General features: G+C 40.1%; 1 protein-coding gene across 4 annotated transcripts in view; it reads right to left on the bottom strand.

Annotated features, from left to right (window-relative positions):
- CD36 (CD36 molecule) overlaps window positions 1-24,617 on the bottom strand; it is an 83,829-nt gene that overhangs the window by 45,429 nt on the left and 13,783 nt on the right. For 3 of the 4 annotated variants that reach the window (XM_038741122.1, XM_038741125.1, XM_038741121.1), the window contains one exon: window positions 22,747-22,876. The exons of the other annotated variant lie outside the window; for it this stretch is intronic. The gene's annotated coding sequence lies outside the window, so the exon portion shown is untranslated. The remainder of the gene's footprint in view (window positions 1-22,746; window positions 22,877-24,617) is intronic. 4 annotated transcript variants of the gene reach the window in all.

The raw sequence follows: 24,617 nt of genomic DNA, 5'->3' as shown, positions 1-24,617 counted from the left end.
AGAACAGCAATGAAGCAAGGTACGTTAAGGTGTGTTTAAATAGCAGGATTGGTGGTTTGTTCATTCATTCAATCACATTTATTGAGTGCTTCCTGTGTGCAGAGCACAGAGCACTGTACTAAGTGCTTGGGAAGTACAAATCAACAGCATATAGAGACGGTCCCTACCCAACAATGGGCTCACAGTCTAGAAGAAAAATAATGGTATTTGTTAAGTGCTTACCATGTGCAAAGCACTGGGGTAGATACAAGGCCATCAGATTGCCCCACATGGGGCTCACAGTCTTAATCCCCATTTTACAGATGAGGTAACAGGCACAAAGAAGTTAAGTGACTGGCCTAAAGTCACACAGCAAATAAGTAGCAGAGCCAGGATTAGAACCCACGACCTCTGACTCCCAAGCCTGGCTGTTTTCCGCTAAGCCATTTGCACACCAACTGCTCAAGGGCTTCATTTTGTTTGGCTCTTCTGCCCAACAGCATTGCCAAACTCCAAGCATTACTCTTTTCCTTTTAACTGAGATTGTCTATACAGCCATTCCCTTATAAGAGATCCTGGAAATTAGGGTACTGATCTAACAGTTTTTGTTTACAGGATTCCTTTAACTAAAGAACTCCAAAGGAGTTTTTAAAATATTGTATCCTACTATCCGCACCATATTCAGGAATTTAGATGTCTCCTTAAAAAAATATTTTTTTTTCCTCCAACTTTTAGTTCTTTTATTACTAAATAGAACCTAAAAAAGATCATTTTTTTTTCCAGGAAATTTACTTTGAAGAAAACTGTACCATGTTTCTGTGGAAACTTTAATAAAGTTGGGTGAATTTCTTGTGAAGCACACCATTCAGAAATTTTTATGCTTTTGAACAATTAAAATTGTTCAAGATGTCACATGTAGAACCATTTTCCTTTTATTTGCAAGGCAGACCCTTTGATTAAGTGGTAATTAATAATAGAGCTTCCACAAAATAAAACTCAATTATATTTTGGGGAACACATGTTGAAAAGATGTTCAAACTCTCTGTGAAATCACCTCAAAGAAGTTGTACCTCTCCAAACCCTGGGATTTTCTCCTGGAAAGTGAAATTTTAGTTTCCTTAAACAGGAGAATCAAGGTAGCATTTATGGAAGCTGTCTTTTGAGATTGGTGACCCAATGAACAGCTCTTTAGTCTAATTCAATCACAACATAGGACCCTGGGTGATAATGTTTTGGTCCCAATCACTCCTAAAGTGCATCCAATGCCTCATTCATTTACCGTAAAAAAGTGCACATATTGGCCAGTAGTCTATTTCCACTTCATAATGTGATACTTATAATGATGTGTCCAGTAATACGAAGCCTAAGTTATATGTGAATTTGTTTCGCTCAGATTCAAATTGCTTTCTAGCCAATAAAATGTTGTTTCTAACTCAAATGCCAGGGACATTGGAAACTGCTGTTGTATTCTGTAAAGTGCTCTGAGTTTCTTCGAGAAAAGGAAGCATAAAGCTTTCTTTGGTGCTGAGAATTTGAGGGATGCCACCTTGGCCCTCTTGGAAATGCTACTGGAGCTCCAAACACAGCCCTGAGGCCTCTGGGGCAGGGAAGAAAGAGAAAAGGATTTCTGAGAATATGTCGCAGTTTCTTCCTGTTCTTGAAACCCACTTAACCCTTTTTCCCTTCCACTCCAGAATATCAGTCAGTCAATCATATTTATTGAGTGCTCACTGTGTGAGGAGCACTGTAGTAAATCCTTGGGAGAGTACAATATAACAATAAAGAAATACATTCCCTCCCCACAACAAACACAGTCTAGAGGGGATATATAAACTCCTGATGACGATGGTATTTGATAAGCACTTTCTATATTACAACCACTGTACTAAGCTCTAGGGTAGATACAAGTTAATGAGGTGGGACACTGTCCCTGTCTCACATGGGGTTCATAGGCTAAGTTGGAGGGATAACAGGTATTGAATCCCCATTTTATAGACGAGGAAGGTATGGCACAGAGAACTTTAGTGACTTGCTTGAGATCAAACAGGCAAGTGACAGAGCCGAAATTAGAACCCAGGTCTTTGACTCCCAGGCCCGTCCTCTTTCTGCTGGCCACAAGAATTCCCTGCTTGTGGACAGGGAATATGTATACTAACTCAATTGTATTGTGCTTTCCCACGTGCTTAGTACAATCCTAAACATACAGTAAGTTCTCAATAAATATAATTGATTGATTGATTGCTCTATAAGAGGCATTGGCAGAGTGAGAGACTGACATTTAAACCCCTCAAAAAATCAATCATACTTATTTATTCATTCAGTCACATTTGCTGAGTGCTTACTGTGTGCAGAGCACTATACTAAGCATTTGGGAGAGTACAACAGAATTGGTACACATGCCCCATGCCCACAATAAGCTAATTGTCTCCTAGTACAAATTTTATGATTGCAGATGGAGGTGGGGCAGTCTGGGAGAGATGTGTCCATGGCACTGCTATGGGTCGGAGATGACTTGACAGCATAAGACAACAACAACAACAAATTTTAACGTGAATCCTATCCCAATTCACAAGGGTTCCACTGCAGTCAGAGAGCCATTCAAATTGTCTTTTAAAGAAGATAACCATGGTAGTTGCTACTGTCTGGCCTCTGAATGATTTACACTCAATCAGTCTGACAGAGTGATTTGGAAGAAGACCCATACCCAGTCAGTCAGTCAATTGTATTTATTGAGTACTCACTGTGTGTTGAACATGGTATTAAGCACTTGGGAGAGTACACTATAATAGTAAACAGACATATTCCCTACCCACAACGAATTTACAATCTAAAGGTGGGGGAGACAGACATTAATATAAATTGATAAATTACAGCTATGTCCATAAGTGCTGTGGGGAAATGAGAGAAGGGGAGGTAGTTGGGGATAGGTTGGTTGGGTGGGGCCAAGGGATTGGAATTTGGTCATTAAATGGGGTTGGTGAGACCAATTCCTGACTCTAGGAACCAAGGGAAATCCTAGTGGTGATCAAAGTTGGGCCTAATCTCCCCAGGGCATCAGAATCTTTTTGTCTCCTGCCCCCAATGAAAGCTTTCCCAACTTCTCTCCTTCCCTGGTCTCCCACTAAATTCTGGGTAAGTGAACCATTGGTCTGAGCCAATAAGATACTGCTCCTGGTTTAAACCTTTCAATGCTATCATTCCACATTAAAAAGTACTGTTTCCTTTTCCTTGTAATGGCATTATTTGAGGCCAATTGTCTTAAATTACTGCATTATATTGCACTGTGTTGCTTCTTCATTCCTTACAGCTTTCTTAATAAGGTTAAATTCACTATCCATTTTGAATGAGACATATGATTTAATAAGAGCAAAATACAGCAATTATTATCTCTGTTTTGTACTGTTTTTTTAATTAGGAGAATATACAGGTTTAGTGCATGTTAACTCTAGTAGTTATCCTGGGAGATTCTCTAGTGTGAACCTAAAACCTGGGCATGCCTGCCCCTGGAGCCATTATTATTTGAAATTATAACTGGCAGTTGGAATTGGCCTGCAATCATAAAGGGTTTGTCCTCATGGAGCTGAGGATTTAGGAAAATTAGGCTGAGGAAGATTAAAAATATACAGTGCATGGGACCAACTGATCAGCACTATAAAGTGCTATCTCTAGGTAACATAGCATTCCACACAAAGTGTGGAATAGTGACTGTTGCACATAGATAATTTCACCATTCTTTAAATAGAGACTCATCAGCAAAGAACTGCTGTGTGTAGTGGTGGGGAGTGGCGAAGGGGGTGTATGTGGACATTGTGGGATGGGGGTGGCCCGGGAGGAAAATGGGATACTGATTGTAAGCAGCTGCAAAGATGACTCAGAACAGAAGGAAACTTCCTCAAGACACCCACACTTGTTTTATTTTTCAAGACACCACTGTCCTCTGGTTGGAGAGGGAACTGTACTAGGAATTAGCTCAAGTGACTCTGACACTCTCAATTACTGAGTTGCTGAGTGATCTACCCTGTCACAACATCAGAATTTTAAGTCCTCTCTGAAGTGTACCAATAATTGTGGTACTTGTTAAGCACTTCCTATGTGTCAAGCACCGTTCTAAGCACTGGGGTAGATGCCCATAAGTCAGGATGGACACAGTCCCTATCCCACGTGGAGTTCACAGTCTAAGTAGGAGGGAGTAGGATTTAATCCTCATTTTATAAATGAGGGTACTGAGGCACAGAGAAGTTAATTGAATTCAGGTCAAACAGCAGACACATGGCAGAGCTGGAATTAGAACCTAGGTCCTTCGACTCCCAAGCTCCTGTCCTTTCCACTAGGCAATACTGCTTCTAACCAATAACAAAGGGACAAAATTAGATGTTCCTAAAAGCCAGATGCCCTTTTCTTTAGATGTCTTATGAAGACAGCCCTTCATCAGAAAAAAAATTCTGATTATTTTATTTGTAAGAATTTGCATGCCTGTTTTCCCTATTAGAATGTGAACATCTGTTTGGGGAGGGAGCATGTCTTGAACTTCTTAGTACATTGTATTGCTCCCATTTTGGACTTTTATTATTATTATCATCATTATTATTATTAATCAATCAGTTGTATTTATTGAGTGCTTACTATGTGCAAAGCATTCTGCTAAGTACTTGGGAGAATTATTATTATTATTATCATTATTATTATGGTATTTGTTAAGCACTTACTATGTGCCAAGCACTGTTCTAAGTACTGGGGTAGATATAAGGTAATAAGGTTGTCCCATATGGGGCTCACAATCTTCATCCAGATGAGGTAACTGAGATCCAGAGAAGTGAAGTGACTTGCCCAAGGTTAAACAGCAGACCAGTGGTGGAGCCGGGATTAGAACCCATGTCCTTTTGACACCCAAGCCCATGCTCTTGCCACTAGATCACACTCCTCTACACATAGTAAACACTCGCTAAATACTATTGATGATGATGATTATTGATCCCATTTTTCCAGATGTTTGTGGTTGCTTTCCAATAGACGTTTAGGTGTTTTGGGAAGATTCTGAGTGCTTTCAGACCATCCAGTGGATCCCAACAGCAAAATACTTCCCAAAACACCTGACAGTCCAGGGACAAACAGGAGAGGCTGGGAGGGTTGAGAGCTCAGTAAATGAAGCTAGCTTCCCTTGGCTAATTGTGCTGAAACTCTGCTTTTCCCAACTTTATTGCTTTCGCTCCAGGAAAATGTTACGGTTGGCAACCTAATTTTGTCTTTTCAGGGGACTAGAGATAGGAAAGGCTTAATAGATCAGGGGTGTTCCCCATTTAAGTCAGTATGTTAAAAATCTCCTTTAAAGACAGGAAATACCTTGAATTCTAGTGAAAGTCTAAGACTATGCAATAGGCATAGTATTTATTGAATGGAATGCTCTTAGTTGTGCCTTCAAAACTGAGAACAGACACATGAGCAGGTTTTGTTTCTGAAGCAACGTGCAAGGAATTGAAGGCTAAAGCAAGAGTGGTCTAAGAACAGAGTAGGAGTTCAGTGACATGCCAGCAGGAGATGGAGTTCAGGAGGAGGATGGTTTAATGGATAGAGCACAGACCTGGGAATCAGAGATTCTGGGTTTAAACCCAGCTTCACACTTATCTGCTGCGTGATCTCGGACAAGTCATTTCACTTCTCTGTGCCTTGGTTTCTTCATCTTTAAAATCGAGATTAAAGCTGTGAGCCCCTTGTGGGACATGGACTGTGTCCAACCTGATTATCTTGTACCTATCCCAGTACTTAGTACACTATCTGGCACACAGTAAGAATTTAACAAATACCATCAAATATAAAAGGAGGATGCTTAAACTAGGGAAGTATAAGTGGGAGAAGGAGGTCTTTTAAAAAATCCGTTCCTATTTGTAACAAGCATCTGGTTTACTATTCAAAACCTCCCAACTTCCACATCCTGGAAGTACATTGTTGTGAAATCTATATTTCTTCCCTCATCCTTTTCCCCTCCCTGTCATCTCCCAACCAGGAAAGTAGTGATTCTGGACCTCATTCTTTGTAGATGTCTGGTAGAATGAGAATGAATTTACCCAATGAGAATAGCTGGGATACATTTTTGGATTTCAAATTATGCACAGTGAAACTGGAGAAAAGTTAAGGAAGCATTCACCTGAAGCAAATTTTGAAATTCTTTCACTATGTACGTAGACTGTTTAGTTTTATGATATTTGCCTTAACATAGCTATAACAATGACCTTGTTTAGAGAAGCAGCGTGGCTCAGTGGAAAGAGCCCGGGCTTTGGAGTCGGAGGTCATGGGTTCAAATCCCGGCTCCGCCAACTGTCAGCTGTGTGACTTTGGGCAAGTCACTTAACTTCTCTGTGCCTCAGTTACCTCACCTGTAAAATGGGGATGAAGACTGTGAGCCCCCCATGGGACAACTTGATCACCTTATATCCTCCCCAGCGCTTAGAACAGTGCTTTGCACATAGTAAGCGCTTAATAAATGCCATTATTATTATTATTATTATTATTATTTAAGTTATTTTTTTGAGCTAGATGGTAAATTAATCCAAAGCCTTGGAAATACCAGCTGGGATATTAAAAAAAAATGAAGAGGATTCAGGAAGTTGGAACTATTTTTGGATTGTGTTTTACACTGACTTCAATGTATGGTAAATGGCATGAATGGGTAAACACTTCTATTTTTATCTACTACATATGAATAGGCAGCTAAGTCAGGAGATCACCCAAAAGGGAACAGGGGTTAAGCTGGTTAGAGGTATAAATTAATGGAGTTAGAAAGAGATGCATCAAGAAAATTAGCATCCATCCATCTGTCTGGGGATAAGTAATTTTTCCTTTTAATAATAATATAATGATGATATTTGTTAAGTGCTTACTATGTGCCAAGCACTGTTCTAAGTGCTGGGATAGATACGAGGTTATCAAGTTGTCCCACGTGGGACTCACAGTCTTAATCCCCATTTTACAGTTTAGGTAATTGAAGCACAGAGAAGTTAAGTAAATCCCCAAAGTCACACAGCTGACAGGTGGTGGAGCTGGGATTAAAACCCATGACTGTGACTCTCAAGCCCATGTTCTTTCAACTAAGCCATGCTGCTTCTCCTAAAAAAGTAGAAACAAAGGTGAGCAAATTACATGTAAAATGCAAATCATCACATCTCTGGGAGTTGTGAAGAAAAAGGGAAGCAGCATGGCCTGGTGGAAAGAGCAAATGACTGGGAGTCATAAGACCTGTGTCTTCAACCCAGCTCTACCTCTTGTCTTGTGTGTGACATTTAGACAAGTCACTTAACTCCTCTATGCCTCAGTTTCCTTATTTGTAAAATGGCGATTCAATCCTACTCCCTCCTACTTAAACTGGAGGTCTCTTATGGAATAGGGTCTCTGTCCAGCCTGATTATCTTGTACCTACCTCAGTGATTTTTACAGTGTTTCACACAAACTAAGCACTTACAGCACCATGAGGAGAAAAAAAAGAATGTCTAGTTGTCAGACAGAATAGGTGGAATCTTTGCCTCTGAAACAAAGCAGTGACCAGTGACTGGGAATAGATTCCAGCTAGAAAATAAACTCCATGAAGACAGTGGCACTTAGTACAGTACCTGTTCGAAGTAAGCACTCAATACTCACTGACTGACTGAATAGACCTACTTTACAGGCTGATTATTTTGGTAGCTGGACCAGTTTCTCAAATTCTTACCAGAGTGAACTCAAACATAAAGTGGATTCTAAGGGAAGCTAAGGAGATAAGACAAAGGGTTTTCCAGGCACCGCTAGGACACATTTACCCCCCAAAAATATGGATAACCCTATGTAGAAAACAATTAGGTGGCAAGAATGTGCAGTTGGAGATTGGAAAAAGGCTACATATTTTTAAGCTTTGTGGAGAAAGGAAAGAGCTTTACAAATGTAGGGTGGTTAGTACCAGGTATAAAAAAATATTTTGGAATGAATTACCAACACCCTTGAAATTCCTGAGCACTAATAGCTTGTGTGAGTGAAGGGAGATATTTAAAGAAAGAAATACCAGCCATAGAGATTGTGGAGTTGAGTTATTGGATATCAGAACAGTGCTTTACACTCACTATAATAAATAATTTATTAGTAAATTTGATAGATTTAAAGACTGTTCCCAAAGAAACTTAGGATATTAAAAACCTACTGAATTTCTTAAAGGGAAATCATGGCTCAAGGACCTGATTGGGATATTGAGTTATTTATCCTGGTTGAAATAAAGCATCACTTTGATTATGGAGAACTGAGAAGACAAGGATTTTGAGATGCAGTAGATATTTTCAATACCACAAATGCAACAAACACCACAATAAAGGGCATATTTAAAAAGACCTAAAACAATATTTTTAAGGATATTTGTTACACACTTACTACTACTACTACTACTAATAATGGCATTTGTTAAGTGCTTACTATGTGCAAAGCACTCTTCTAAGTGCTGGGGGGGATACAAGATGATCAGGTTGTCCCACGTCGGGCTCACAGTCTTAATCCCCATTTTACAGATGAGGTAACTGAGGCTCAGAGAAGTTAAGTGACTTGCCCAAGGTCACACAGCAGACATGTGGCAGAGTCAGAATTCGAACCCATGGCATCTGACTCCAAAGCCCGTGCTCTTTCCACTGAGGCATGCTGCTTCTCATGCTGCTGCTACTACATGCCAGACACTGTTGTAAGTGCTGGGGAAGATACAAATTAATCAGGTTGCAAACAGTACATATTCCACATGGGACTCACTGTCTTAATCCCCATTTTACAGATAAAGGAACTGAGCCACAGAGAAGTTAAGCCACTTATACCAAAGGTCACACAGCAGACAACGGACAGAGTCAAAATTAAAACCCAGGTCTTTCTGATTCCCAGGCTCACGCTTTATGCACTAAGCCACGTTGCTTCTCAATGTGAGCCCACTGTTGGGTAGGGACCGTCTCTATATGTTGCAGACTTGTACTTCCCAAGCGCTTAGTACAGTGCTCTGCACACAGTAAGTGCTCAATAAATACAATTGAATGAATGAATGAATGAACAAATACCATAGAAACAAAGAAAAATGAGGCTGCCTGTGTAAAAAGAAGAACAGTAAAGGAAGGTGAAATCACTTTAAGCCTGTTGAGGTGAAGTTTTGGAGCTGGCCCAACTTGGCTGCAGCATACAGAAACACCAACTCTTTACCTGATGCAATTGACATGGGAAATGAGAGTCCTGCGTTAAATACAGGGATCAGGGGAGATGTGTGTGCGCGCGCGCGCACGCACACACACACACACACACACACACACACACACACACACACACACACACACACACACACACACACAACCCCCCCCCAGTAAAGAGCACCACAATGAGAGAAAAAGTTGAAGCAGGAAAAGCCCCAGGGGCCTCTCTCAAAGGAGACAATACCTCTTTCGCAATGGGATCAGTTGGCACCCATATGTTGGCAGCCAGATGTAAAAAGGAAAAGAGTACACTTCAGCGCACACCTATAGGATTATCAACAGGTCTGGGAAGATACTCGGACTGGATTTATGACTAACAGTCACAAAACATTGCTTTTATGTCACCTTCCCAAAGGTCTGACCAGTCTTCCTTGAGCAGAGGCTGAATCAGTTATCTAATGATCAAGCTGGAGAACAGTTAGGGGATTGGGAGAGGTTAAGGAGTGTCTGGGGTGATATGAAGCAAGTCCCCTTGCTGACTGAGCACCCTGAGAAGGCATAGAAAATGAGAGCAGACCCACAAAGCCCCCATGGTCAGGATCCAACCAGCCCACGCAGGCAGTCCTGTCACAAGCTCTTGCTATCCTGGGATAAGGAAAGGCAGGCAGCTGGGGAGGAAATCTCAACTTGGGCTGGAAAGTTCTCCCTCCCTTTTCCTGAACAGCAATGTTTACTGGCAGGGACTCCAGAAAGTATATGCCTGGTTGCAGGCATATACTGGTGAAAGAAATGGCCTAAGTCATTCTTGAAGACTGGTCCAGCTTGCTGAATGTTCCACTCTGGCCATCCAGCTCTCCGGATCTGAACTTCCTCCTTGCTGGGTCTTTGCATGCTAGCTGTAGTCAGAGAGGGAAGGGAAAAGGAGCTGGGAGCTGGAATCAACCAGTTTCAGAACACTGGCAGTAGCCCAGCAAGATATTGCTGCTTCAGCCTCAAGCCAACTTCCAGTCACCCCTGCTTCTTATCAGAGACCTGAGGTGATGTTGAATCGACAAGGATACAAATAAGCTGTGACAACTTGAAGGAGAATAATGGAGACTTGGAGTAACAATATGGTCAAAACTGAAACATTTGGGTGAAGAAGTCTTAATTTTGGTGCGAGATAGATTAAGAAAAGTCAGCACTACTCTCTTTCCTGATACAAGCCAGATCCCATTATAATAGGACAATACCATACAACGAGAAGCAACATGACTTAGTGACAAAAGCACAGGCTTGGGAGTCAAGGGGCGTGGGTTCTAATCCCACCTCTGCCACTTGTCTGCTATGTGACCTTGGGCAAACCACCTAACTTCTCTATGCCTCAGTTATCTCATCTGTAAAATGGGGATAAAGACTGTGAGCCCCACATGGGACCACCCAATTAACCTGTATCTACCCCAGCACTTAGAAAAGTGCTGGGCACATAGTAAGCACTTAACAAATACCATAATTATTATTATAATTACTACTATTAAAATCCTACTAGATGAAAACTACCACATTATTTTATCCATAGTCTTCTCTCTTTAAGACACACAAAGAGAAGATGAGATCCCTCATCAGTGTAGTTCACACAAGTTACCGCAGATCTGACAACAAGAAATTCAATGTTTACATCAGAGTAAAACATATGGAAAATCTGCCCCACCCCAAATTGATAAAATTACTGAATGATTATAGTCCTCTGGTTGACTTATCTAAGTTATTTTGAAAACCACCTATTCTTAAAGGAAACAAACAACAATAAAATTAATCTGTTAACCAGGACATTGATATTTGAACTACTTGATAGAAGACAAATTTACTTGTCCCAAGCAAATCACTCTAATAACTTTAGTAAGTTTTCATAAAAGCGTTTTGTTGGAGCGTTCTTGCATTCTCTCTCTCTCTCTTCTTGTTATCTTAATGGAAAGCTAATATGAGAGAGCTACAGATGAGAAGTAGCTAGATTCTTCATCATCTCAATAAGAAGGACTTTTATACCATTAAGGGAAGTAAAGAGGATTAGTAAAGTTTCATCAATCTATTTAGAAGACAGGACATCTGAAACCAGAGATGTCAGTCTGAATCTTAGGGCAGACTCCTAGAACCTTTCAGCCTGAAATCATTCATGCTCCAAATCACACCTCCATCAAAAAGAAGTCTGCTGTTTGTTGTGCAGGTTGAAGTAACTGAACTTTCTGAAAGGGTAGGTGTAAGGGCTTGCAGATCAAGAAGTGGATAGGGGAAGAACTGAGGTAGAATACAAAGGATAGATAGATCAGAATTATAAAAACCATAGAGCTTCCATCTTGGGTCAGAGCAATGGCCCCTCCAGCCCAGAATCCTTTGTCCACAATGGCACCAAAGGATACTTAGGGGCACAGGATTGTGGTTGCCCTTCTGGTGGTTGGGTTTGAAACTCTAAATATTCCTCTACAATCAATTCTAAACATCTACTAAAGAATCATCATCATGATCATCATCAATCGTATTTATTGAGCACTTACTATGTGCAGAGCACTGTACTAAGCGCTTGGGAAGTACAAATTGGCAACATATAGAGACAGTCACTACCCAACAGTGGGCTCACGGTCTAAAAGGGGGAGACAGAGAACAAAACCAAACATACTAACAAAATAAAATAAATAAAATAGCTATGCACAAGTAAAATAAATAAATAGAGTAATAAATATATACAAACATTTATACATATATACAGGTGCTGTGGGGAAGGGAAGGAGGTAAGATGGGGGGATGGAGAGGGGGACGAGGGGGAGAGGAAGGAAGGGGCTCAGTCTGGGAAGGCCTCCTGGAGGAGGTGAGCTCTCAGCTCTCAGGTGAGCTCTCAGTGAATCCAAACCACTCTTAAACCTTTGAGTACTTTAAACCTGTCCAATTTCTTGTGGTGGTGAAACCCATCTACTCAACGTTTTCTAATTTTCTGGTTTCCATGTCTTTGGAACCTATTCCTTTTGTTCCATATTACCAGATAGAGGGCCTCTACCTGGTAATGTGAAATTTGCTGAAAAACAATTCAATTTGAACTCTGTCCATGCCCTCTTAGCTGTCATCCTTTTCAATTATCTTGTAACCTTCAGTTGGAAAAGTGTAGGTCTAAGGTTTTGGTGTGTCCATGAAAGACATTTTTTTTTGCGGGGAACTTCAACATGAATTCTAGGTAGCCTTAAGCCTGGAAATAAACCCTGCAGTCCTTCCACAGTACTTGAACTGTAGATGCTATTTTTTCCCTGGATATCCTTATGAATGGTTTATCAGTAACTGGTCCAGGTTGGCCTCTTGTATCTTCAAGCCCTGAGACCTAAATGGTCCCCAGGACGTAGATCTAATTGCTTATTTTCAAATACTTCATGACTGGAACTAAAGGTGCATGCGTAAGTTGGGCAAGTTTCAATGTCACAGAGCAATAATTGCATTGTTAACAATACAGTGCTTTCCTGTTCAGACCAAATTTGCTAAGAATATCCCTGTTTTCTAACCTTGTAAGTAAAAGGCTAGCTATTGCAACCTTGATATAATCTGAAGCACTTTCTGGCAAAAGTCCAAGATCATTTCTGAGTCTGTCTGTCTGTTTCCCTCTCCTTTCTCTATGACCCAGCAGGGAATACTGGACAATCCTGGCTTGGGAGGGAAAAGAGACTAAGGGGAAAAGGAATTTTCTCTTTATAAATAGGCCTTCATCACACACCTACTGCTAGGATCAGCTAATCATTGCTTGTCTATGAGAAAAAAGTGTTCTTCAAATGAGAATCCAAATGTTGCTTAATAAGTCAACCTCCTCCTTTACAAATTGCTTCATTTTCCAAATATAAGTCATATTTCATGGATCTGATCAGATATTGGGGTTTCTGCAATGCTTAATGGGTAAGAATAAGAAACAGGGATTGCTAGACCTCATATAATTTTTTTGGTTAATCAAGGATGGGTGATGATGGAGTTTCCCATCAAGAAGCATTGATAAGCTTGGAGGGACTAGAACCTTGGCCAATGGCTTGATTATAATGCTAATGGATTACTAGTGGATTGATACCCAGCCCGCTGGATGATGTTGAATGAACAGATGGCAGAAAACCATTCACATTGGCCTAGAGCAGTCAGTAGAATATTAATTGTGCAAGCATTTTTCCAATGCTGTGGCCATCTTTTCATGAATATGTATCCTTGTGATGTGCTGAAGAGAACTACAAACTGCCTAGAAACGCAACCTAGTTTGAAGATGAACCCCCAATGACTCCACAGCAAACTCAATCTCAGAAGCCTGCAAAAAGAACCAGTGTTGGTCCTTGTCTGAAAGTGCTCTTTTACAATAAATCCATATTTCAGCAATGTGAACTGGCCTGAACCAATCTTTCAGTGAGTCAGGTGTTCACACCAACATGGCATCTGCTGAGAACAAGTAGTTCCCCTTAAGAGTGTCTTCGGACACCGATTTCTCAAAAGGAAGACAGTGGAATGCTTTGTCTATGGATAAGAGACTGTTGCTACTGTAACAGCTTTTCTAAGTCTCCATGTGTTCAGATGGAGCCCCGACATTCTATAATCTGAAAAGGCTGGAGGTAGAGTGTTTTCAATCCACTGAACCTTCTAGGCCTTCTTACACGTAGAGGCAACATGGCCCTGTTGCACAATGCCTCAGCAGAGCAACTTGGAACCTCCAGCTTCCAGAGCCCCAATGGGGAGTTGTGGTGAGCTCCCTGGAGGAGTAGAGTTGGAGCGGAAACTCCTTCAACCAGACAAGGGAGAACTGCAGGGCACATAAAACATCTTGAAAAATCAAATACTTGGCCCAGTGTCTGGAATCCAACATAGCACTGGTGACAGCTATAACAGTGTGTAGTTTTTTTTCTCCTGTCTCCTGCTGACATAGAGAGCCATAGGCAGTCTTTTAGAGAAGCCACCAACTAATACTGTGTTCTTACTCATTGTATACCTACCAACTAAGTCTTGGGCCCAAATGTCTACCTACCTCATTTTCAGGAAAAGCAATCAACAAATGATTACATACAAATGATCAAATGATGTGAGTAGTCATCACATGCTAAACTCTCTACCCAGGCCATAGCCAATATTAGAACAGTGCTTGGCACTATATAGTAAGCACCTAACAAACACCATCACCATTATTAAATATCACTCTCACATTCCTGATTCTACCTTCACTCCTTTTTGAAGTAAAAGAGAAAATTTGGGAAATTGGACATTAAGGTGAAAACCCATAATCTATAAAATTGAATTTCTAAACTATAATGAGTTTCTGCTGGAGACTGCACATTCTTCTCCTCTGAAGCACATTCTTCTCCTCTGAAACTCTTCAAAAAAGGAAGAATCCTCACTTACTCTATATGGCTTATGCCTTCAGACATCATGGTCTCTCAGAGCCCTTTCTTACCTTGTGCTCCTTCAGGCTTGTTAATTAAACCAGATCTTCTGAGTCAGAGTTGAGCACTTTCTGAGTTTTCAATAACCTTCAGGTCACTGGAGTCAGATCTCTACGCTGTAAGCTCACTGTGGGCTGGGAACATGTCTACCAACAGTGTGTGTGCACAGTAAGAGCTCAATAAATATGAATGATCAATCAATATGCCATTTAAGGAACCAATGTTTCTCCTTCTGTAGTCTGCTAAAGAAATATGAGCACTACCCTCTTTCCTTTTGTTCACGTCTACTTTGGTCACAGTGTTCCATCTTGAGTTGAGTAAGCCTTAGATAATATATGGGGAAAAGCCTCATCCTCTAATAATGGAGTATTAGCATTTCTCACAACCTCTTAATTAAGCATCTGATAATTGTCCCCTTAATCCACAGACATGCCTTTTCATCCCATTTACTCATGTTTTGAAAAATATTGCCTTAATCATTTTGGAGTGAAGGAGGAGGTAGTCATCAATATGACTCCACATTGAGAAAGGGTATTACACACATTCATTTGCTTCAACTTAAAAATCTGGATATTTTTCCCCCTCCTCACTCGACTCAGAAAATGGTCTTAGATTGGCTAATTGCTAAATCTTGCTTTCTTGTGTAAAGTTCAGACTTTCCAGGAGAATGCTTATTTGGCCTTTAGGAAAACATAAATTGTCATATTAGAAGTCATAATTGGAAATCAAGAACTCTTCATATTTAGATTATGCCACCTTGAAAACTGAACTTGGTGATAATAATTGTGTTTTTTGTTAAGCCCTTGCTATGTGCCAAGCACTGGCATGCAAGATCATCATGCTCCGCAAAAATGGGGATTCAATAACTTTTCTCCATTACTTTGGCTCTGGGGTTTAGTACAGTGTTGGCACACAAGAGATACCACAATTATTATTAAGAAGGATTTGGATGAGTGTTTCACAAACAGCAACAAAAGCGAAAATCTGGAGTACTGGCTAGTCTACCCCAAGCTCAAAAACAGATCCATTATACAGAGAAGCAGTGTGGCTTCGTGGATAGAGCACAGGCCCGGGAGTCAAGCAGTGTGGCTCAGTGGAAAGAGCCTGGGCTTTGGAGTCAGAGGTCATGGGTTCAAATCCCGACTCCACCAATTGCCAGCTGTGTGACTTTGGGCAAGTCACTTAACTTCTCTGTGCCTAAGTTACCTCATCTGTAAAATGGGGATTAAGACTGTGACCCCCCCGTGGGACAACTTGATCACCTTGTAACCTCCCCAGTGCTTAGAACAGTGCTTTGCACATTGTAAGCACTTAATAAATGCTACCATTATTATTATTATTATTATTATCATCCCTTATAAGGGGCTCATAATCTTAGTGGGAGTGGAAACATGTACTGAAATCTCATTTGGCAGATGAGGGAACTGAGGCACAGTGAAGTAAAGTGACTTGCCCAAGGTCATGCAGCAGACAGGTGGAGAAGCAGGATTAGAACCCAAGTCCTTTGATTCCCAGGCCCAGGCTCATTCCACCAGGCCACTCTCCTTCTGTTAAATAGGTGTCACTTTTATTTGGCCTTAATGTTGGATGGCTATCAGGGCCCATTGTTGGGTAGGGACCATCTCTATATGTTGCCGACTTGTACTTCCCAAGCGCTTAGTACAGTGCTCTGCACGCAGTAAGTGCTCAATAAATACGATTGAATGAATGAATGAATGTGAGCGCTTAGTACAGTGCTTTGCACACAGTAAGTGCTCAATAAATGCAATTAAATGAATGAATGATATTTCAGGTAGCCCATGTTTTTAGGATCACAAGTAAGGGAGAAGGAAAGGAACATACTTTGAGTCTTCACTTTTCCCTACATTTAACCATTGGAAGTCTCCTGGTGTTTCCAGTCAATGGCTTGGCATCATGGGAGTATGCCTGGCAGAGAAACCAACTCTAACCTTTTGGGGATTTTTGTTATTGAGCTCTTCTCGGTTCAATCCAAAGCACCTGGATTTCTTAGCAGCTAGGCTTGTAAATATATGAAAGCATTTTTTAAAAAATTTCCCTTCCCATCCAGTGAATTTGATTTTCCTTTATTACAAAGACATGGCTCTCTTGTAATCAATCTGAATGCAGCCAACATGAGTAGTTATAAAGGATAGCGGTAAGACATTGTTCACCATCAACTCCATTGTAATAATAATAACAATAATAATGATATTTGTTAAGCACTTACTCTGTGCCAAGCACTGTTCTTAACGCTGGGATAAGGATTAGGAAATCAGGTCGTCTCACATGGGGTTCACAGACTTAATCCCCATTTTACTGATAAGGGAACTGAGGCACAGAGAAGTGAAGTGACCTGCTCAAAGTCACCCAACTGATAAATGGCGGAGCAGGGATTAGAACCCACAACCTCTGACTCCCAAGCCTGGGCTCTTTCCACTAAGCCGATTATCTTGAACAGAGCCTACCAAACGATAAAGCTAATTCTTTCTGTGCCCTCCTGGGTAAATAGCTACAGCAGTAGCACTCCCGTGGTTTGAAAGAATAATTCCTTTTTCAAAAACCTTGCTTTTTAACAGACTGGTCCCATTGTTTATTGGAAAAAATCAAAGTAAGAAATAAGTTTTCTGAGTTTTAAGGCATTCTCCTGATTCAGCCTAAAGGTGGATCAGATTATCCCCACTATATTGCATTACATTTGTGCCTCCAGCGATCATTGGATTAAGCTATTCTTGAGAGGGGGAGCCTTATACCTTTCCCAACAAGATCACAATCCCCCTCTATTAGATGCACTAAAATGTCTATGAAGATCTATTCTTTTGTCACAGTATGGAATGTCTTAAAATGATCCTTTGACAATACCTGTCCAATTCCAGTCTAATTATTGGATTTCGTATCAGGTTGCTTATTTTGTTTTTAAACCTATGAATCTGAAGTTCAGTACCACAATTCCCCATTCCATCAAGGCTGATAGAGTGGTTCTTGCCATTGACACCCAGGATTGGGACACCTGAGAAATGAGTTTCACGTTCTAATTCTAGAAAAATATGCTCAACTTTTGTCCTCTTTTCATTCCCCACAAGGTAAATCATATCACATTGGTTTGAAAAAATATTGCCAGGTTCTGCTAAAAGAGCACAAGAGAGTCTGAATTGAAGTGATGGACACAGTGGAAATTCATTTGATTGTAAGAAAACACACTATGTGATTTTAAAACTCTCAAAAGTTTTTTTTTAATTTTAAAAATCCTCTTAAAACTTGATTCAACTTTAAATTTTCTTACTAATGTTTCAAATCCAAAATAAATATTATTTTCATCTTAATGAATGTCCTCTTTTGGTAAATTTCAATAGCTTTGCCCTTTTAGTTTTTCATAAGACTTGCTTTTAGCAACAAAAATTAAGTGTTCAAACCCCAGCCCTCAGGAGATAAGGCCACTAAAATAAAACCTTCCTTGTATCCTTGCCTCAAGAGACCTCCCTAGCTGCAGGTAGGGTCCCAACTGCAATATCTGTAGATGTATACACAAAGATTTGAGAGAATAGAGAGAAAAAATATTCACAGAATCATGTGAATAGATATAGAAACCTAAGTACATATGGACACATAGGTGTACATTTACCATGCACTCTTATATGTGGAGCAAATGTATTAAGAAAGGAAGCGTGGAAATTAAAAGCTTGCAAATATGTCTACAATTAGAATGGGCAAAACAGTAGAAAACGTACTTTAGGGAACAATCATAGAATCAACCCCAGGGACAGAATAGGTGACCTAATGTATCTTACTCTTTTATTTTCAGCAACAATACTTAGTTCACAATTTTAACTTTTGCAATAGTCACCCATAGAAATTAACATTATTACTCCCCATGTTACTGAAAATATGAGGTTGAATGAAATAAAAATATAAATTTATCAAGATGCATAGTAGTAAAATTTGAATTGGTGAGGATTTTTTCTTTAATCATTAAATATTTAAAGTGCTCAGAATATTTATTTATTGTGCTATACTAGTTTGAATTACAGGGAAAATTCATGTTTAGTAGTTCTGTTGTTTTCATCCTGTCATCATAAAATAAAATCACAAATTTCCACTGCACCATAATTATATCTTTGTGCTAGTCCAATATTCATAGACTCTTTACTAATATTCAATATCAGTACATTTGGAGTTATAATTACATTGATATTTACCGTGGATTAGTTAAATTATTCAATTAAACTAATTCTATCTGTATATAAATATTTTAACTAGTACACAATTTCAAGTGAAAATGCTATTGTAAGCCACGTACTTATCATCTTATTATAGAAGCAGGTTTAATTGCTTCCTAAAAATGTTTTTAGCCAGAAGTGAGAAACCAGTTAAAAAAAGATCATCTCAAATATGAAGTGAGAATCAAATATTTTTTTCCTGCAAATTAATGGTTTTTTTACAATATGATTAAAAAATAGACTCTCTGTCGATACAAAATTGCATTGAACTGAAAATGTGTAAAGATCCCTGAATCACAGACTTGTAGTTCTGAACACTATTGCCAGCAGGATAGGAGAATTAGTGATGTGCCAGGCAAATTAGCCATAGTTACGGGCAAATTGAGTTACTATAGTAACTCCGAAGTCATTTGTCTCCTCAGAAACTTACACTCTTGAGGAACTTACGGACAATTCTGACACTAAAATAGCCAAGTCCCAGGCTCCCTGACAACTAGCTCCTTTCAGTTTAATCATTTTCTCTTTTACATCAAGGGGACAAAGTGGGCCAAAACTGTTAGAGAATGTCTAGACATGGGGATGGAGTGGTTCTCTTTCAGTAATAAGTACCACCAGAAGCTCATTTTCAATGAAAAAGAAATGGCATGTAATAAGAGTGAGGGGAATCGCTGTAGCTGCTGAATGTGTGTTGTTTTATCTGTTAAACACCATAATCCACTAATTTATTTTGACTCTTACAGATCTTAAAATATAAACATATCCCTTTATAGAGGGATAGTGCTGGAAAAGTGTCTTTGGAAGACTGTCTGAATCAGGAATTTTAAAGTACACCTACATTGCGGAAAGAACACAGGACTGGGAGTCAGAAGACCTAAGTTCTAAAACACTTGCCTGCTGATGACCTTGGAAAAGCCATTTTATTTCTCTGTTCCTCAGTGTCCCTGACTGTAAAATGGGAATTAAATACCTGTTCTCCCCCCACTGAGACTGTGAGCCCAAGCCTAACATAGTGCTTGGCTCATAGGAAGCATTTAAATACCACAATCATGATGGTGATTATTATTAAGGGGGGACCAATGTGAAATATATATAAAAAGGATTTCCATTCATTCATTCATTTCCACACTTTGGGGAATCTGTGGAACATAGAAAAAGTGACTTACAAAGTATGGTTCAACAGGCACATCTCCTAATCATCAGATCTTTTCAATAAGCCTATTAATGTCAACAAGTATTGAATGAGTATACCCAGAACAGAACATTTTACACAGAGCTGGGCTGCTGCCTGCCAAGTCATACTAAAAACAAATATGTACCAACTCTACAATGATTCTTAAAGATAACAGAAATAGCTCTTCTATCCTAAAGAGAAGGCTGAAACAGGGACACTGATAAAAGTATGAGCTGCATTACAGAAGTTATCAAATACACTTCATGGCTAATTGGTCACCACATGTTAAATTTCAAACGGTTTCTTGTTTGGCCCTGAAAGACCCACTGAGAAGCAGATCTGCATCAGAGATTTGCTTCAGCCCCTTCCCCTTTTGCCCTGAGGTGAAACACCTGAAGCTGAAATCGACCACAGGCAGAAGCCTGGTCCTTCATCCAGAACCCACTGCAAAGGACAGGGCATTCCAAGCCCTGAGGGGACAATTAGAATGGACTAAATGTGAAGCCAGGGAAGGCACAAACCACTGGGGTCCTGACCTCTTGTCAGGAAGCAGTTTTGAGCTGGATCACTTACAAAACAGTCAGGGCTAGTATGCCAGGCAGAAGGGCCACAAAGTATTCTGAAAAGGTAGAAAACTCACACATTCTGATGAGGACAGGTTGAGTATCGATCCTGGTGCCTATGTTGTTTGTAGCAAATGAGGGGATGACATGGAGCAAGAGAACAGTTACATTACAGATTTTTGTCTACGCTGTCTGAACTTTCAGCCTCAATTCTCAAAACCTGAGAAATAAAACTGTCAGATCTCACTCACACATTACCAATCATAGTTTCTGTTCACTTCCTATTGGTAGCATTCCGGAATTGAGTGTGAACACACACACACACACACACACACACAAACACACACACACTCGGATTAAAAGGAATTTTTGGAGTTAAAAAGTCAGGTTATTACATCCTTAAATATCTATAGCTCTCTGTACAATGTACATACAATTGTGCGAGGAGGTCCGCTGCTGCTAACCTGCAAGATCACCAAAGTACTCCAGCATTTGATGTGCTGGCTGGGAGACTAAGTTGCCAAGGTTGCTCACTCTAGTTTTGTTTGGCCAAAGTCATTGGCCAAGCCCCCAGCTCCTTATCAGCCAGCCCCTCCCACTCAGATCAACGGATTTGATCAGATTTGCAGAATTTGAACAGACACTTGAACCAAGGAGCAGTGTTCCCAAATCAATTTAATCTCTCCAGCCAAAGACAGCCAGACAACCTGGCTGGCCTAAGACCTGGCTCTTTTGCTCTTGGCTTAGAAAACAATTACTCTGGGACTTTAAAAAGAACACAACGGTAGTTTCTCTCCCCCAAAGGGGTTTCTTACTAATGTTCCCATACCAATTCCCGGGCCTCTCTTCAGCCTGTATCCTAGTTTATATCTTTCCCCAGGAACCAAGTAGTAGCTTACATTCAAGGACCTCCTGATCAGCAAGAGTAAGACACCTGGAGTTAATAATAATAGCATATTAGTTATGCTCTTGCAATAAAAGCGCCTGTCCCACATGGGGCTCACAGTGTCATGGGGAGGGATAGCAGGTATTTAATACCCATTTTACACATGAGGAAAGTGAGGCACAGAGAAGTTAAGGGACTTGCCCAAGTTCTCACAGCCCATGAGAGGCAGAACTCAGTGTAGAAGCCGGGTCTCCCGGCTTCCAGTCCGATGGTCTTTCACCTAAACCACACTGCTTCACTATGGAAACCTCAAGAGGAAAGAGTTTCAGAGCTCTATTAAAATTTAAAATTCAACTCATAAGAAGTTATTTCAAGTCTGGTCCATCATTCATGTTTGTTTGGTTTTTTTACACGAAAAAATTTGGTGTTTTTTTTACATTTTTAAAAATATAAATGAAAGGTGTTTTTCTTCATATTTCTGCATCAATTCTTCTACAACAACCCACAGTTTCACGGTTTGGTGACTTAACATTTATCAAGTCCCCACCATGTACAGAGTGTACTGATGATTAGCCTGAGACTGTTCATAACCAGAAGGTATCTGATTGCCCAAGCCCATGATGGGATCATGTGAAGAGAGAAAAGCAGATGGTCTAGAAGAATGATAAGGGTGAGGAAGGCTTCTCTCTGAATGGGAAGGAAGACAAAAAGAAACTCTCAAAGACACCCTGGGAAATCTTCAAGACAGAAAGAGAACAAGGAAAGGATTGCTCCATGGAAGCTAAGATGGGAATGAGAAACAGGAGGAAGTAAAATTTTGGAAGAGGTAGAACCAATGAAATGGTATTCCTTGGGGAACATGATTGACATTAATAAAGGCATTAAATAAGAAAATAGGAAACAGGGGATCAGAGAAGAGGAATGGCCAATGACTGGAAAGAGGATGCACTCTTGGATTGTTGTGGATTCCAACAGAGGACAGTAGGAGGAGAAAGAGGTAAGTGTGAAGGTATTCCAAAGTTATTTCCTGTAGGTAAAACATTTCAGAGACCATTTTTATACCTACAAACATTCTACAGCAAATACATCAGCGGAATATGTTGGGTTTGACCCACTTGCACAGAACAGAGACTAGAAAGCAGAACTGATTGTCTCAGAAAAGATGACACATTACCACAATTAGAAACTTTAAAAAATAGTTTTAAAATCAACGTGGTTAAGAAATGACACCTGGGATGAATCTAAAGTTAATCATTGGTCAAGGGCATTAGCAGCTCCTGACATTAATCACCTAGCATTCACTGCCATGAATCATGCAGTTCACATAGTGGTTTCCTTACCTGGTGAGATGCAGTGGTCAACTTGTTGATGGCAACTTGAACCCTGTCTTAAAGTCTTCACTGTCCAATGATGAGGAGCAGGACCAGAAATGGGATAAAGCTTCTCTCTTCAGAATGCTATTACTCTGACCTGTGTGTGACACGGAAGTAAAGATTCTTCCCTCTTCAAACTCCACCCCTTCCAAATAAATGGCATGCAACTCCTTGAAGGCTGGGACTGAATCTTCTCTATAAGGTGTACAACACCCCTAGCATTGTGATTGCTTAACAAAAGTTCATTGAGGACAAGGAAATTTCTACGGAGAAAGTAATTGGAATAGGTCAAGTAGGGAAACTTTTCCATCCAACTTTTAAATGCTTTAGGATTGTTAGTCTTGTGTATTGTAGGATTTCTTAATTTTTTTAAAAACCAGCTTACTGTTTTACAAATTGTATGTGCTCTTTCAGAAAATACGTCTGGGTATTTTTTAAAAAAGGGACCTGCAGAAGTACAGTGTCTAGACGAGAAAGTTGTTTGGGGCAGTCATTCAGTCAATTGTATTTATTGAGTGCTTGCTGCCTGCAGAGCACTGTACTAATATAATACAACACAATGGGCAGGGAATGTGTTTGCAACTTCTGTTGTATTGTGCTCTCCTAAGCCTTTAGTACTGTGCTCTGCACATAATAAGCACTCTGTAAATACCACTAATTGATTGGAAAGGTAAAGAATAAAACCATTCAGTCAGATGACTGTCTATTCTGTCCTTAAAGAGCCTCAAGGATAAAGAACTCACAGTCTCCCTTGCTAGCCCATTCTAGTGTTCTGTGCTGATGGTGAGAAAGATCTTTCACATCCTGGTGAAAAAAAATCTACTTGGTTTCAATTAAAACCATTTCCTCTTGTTCAGCATTTTGGGGGTGAAGTGCTCCAGAGAGTACAGTGTAACAGCATTGGTAGACATGTTCCCTGCCCACAACAAGCTTGCAGTCTGCAAGAGGAACTGAGCTCCTTTCTTTCATAAAATCTTTCTTATGTTAGAAATTGGAATAACACATTCAAGCCATAGATTTTCTCCAAAAGAAAGTAATATTTTTCTCGTCTTCTCTCCCAGTTCTGTTCAGCAACCTTTCCCCTCCATTATGCTTTAATCATTTTTTTCTGATCAGGAAAAATCCAAAAACTCAAGAAATTAGTTTCTCTCTCTCTCTCTCTCTCTCTCTCTCTCTCTCTCTCTCTCAGTGTTTTAGAAATAATGATTTGCACATGTCATTTTACAAGAACACAAATACAGATCCCTGGGGGTTTTCTATACCAACATATGTCCTCTATTATCACTGCCAGAGAGATATTTTGGGGGGCCCAAGTAAGTTTCCAAGATCTCCATAAGTTGCTAAAGCACATCTATCATAAATGCCAACTGATAAAATGTTGCATCACTGCTTTACTTTAGGCCACAGATTAAAAAGTCTTCTGTATGTTCAGACTTCTGCCTTTGACACACATTTGGGTTATGGCATATATTTTGATCTTTTTTCCAGCTGAGGTTTTCCCTGTTCATAGGATACATTCTGGGGACTATAACTTTTGGGTGAACAGTTCTGTGGTCTAGAGGATACAGCATGGGCCTGGAAGTCAGGAGGACCTGGATTCTAGTCCAGGGTACACCACTTGTCGACTTAGGCAAGTCACTTAATCTCTCTGGACTTCAGTTACCTAATCTGTAAAAAGAGGAATAAGACAGTGAGTCTTATACGGACTATGTCCAGCCTGATAACCTGTATCAGTGCTTAGTTTGGTGCCTGGCACATAGTAAGCACTTCACAAGTACCACAAGAAAAGTCAACAAACAAAAGTCTCATCAGCCTTCTTAACCCATCTAGTTTTAACC

Source organism: Tachyglossus aculeatus, assembly GCF_015852505.1.
Source record: "Tachyglossus aculeatus isolate mTacAcu1 chromosome 12 unlocalized genomic scaffold, mTacAcu1.pri SUPER_6_unloc_1, whole genome shotgun sequence".
NCBI lineage: Eukaryota > Metazoa > Chordata > Mammalia > Monotremata > Tachyglossidae > Tachyglossus > Tachyglossus aculeatus.
The sequence above is the reverse complement of the archived record's forward strand: the minus strand, read 5'-3'. Positions and strand labels throughout refer to the sequence as shown.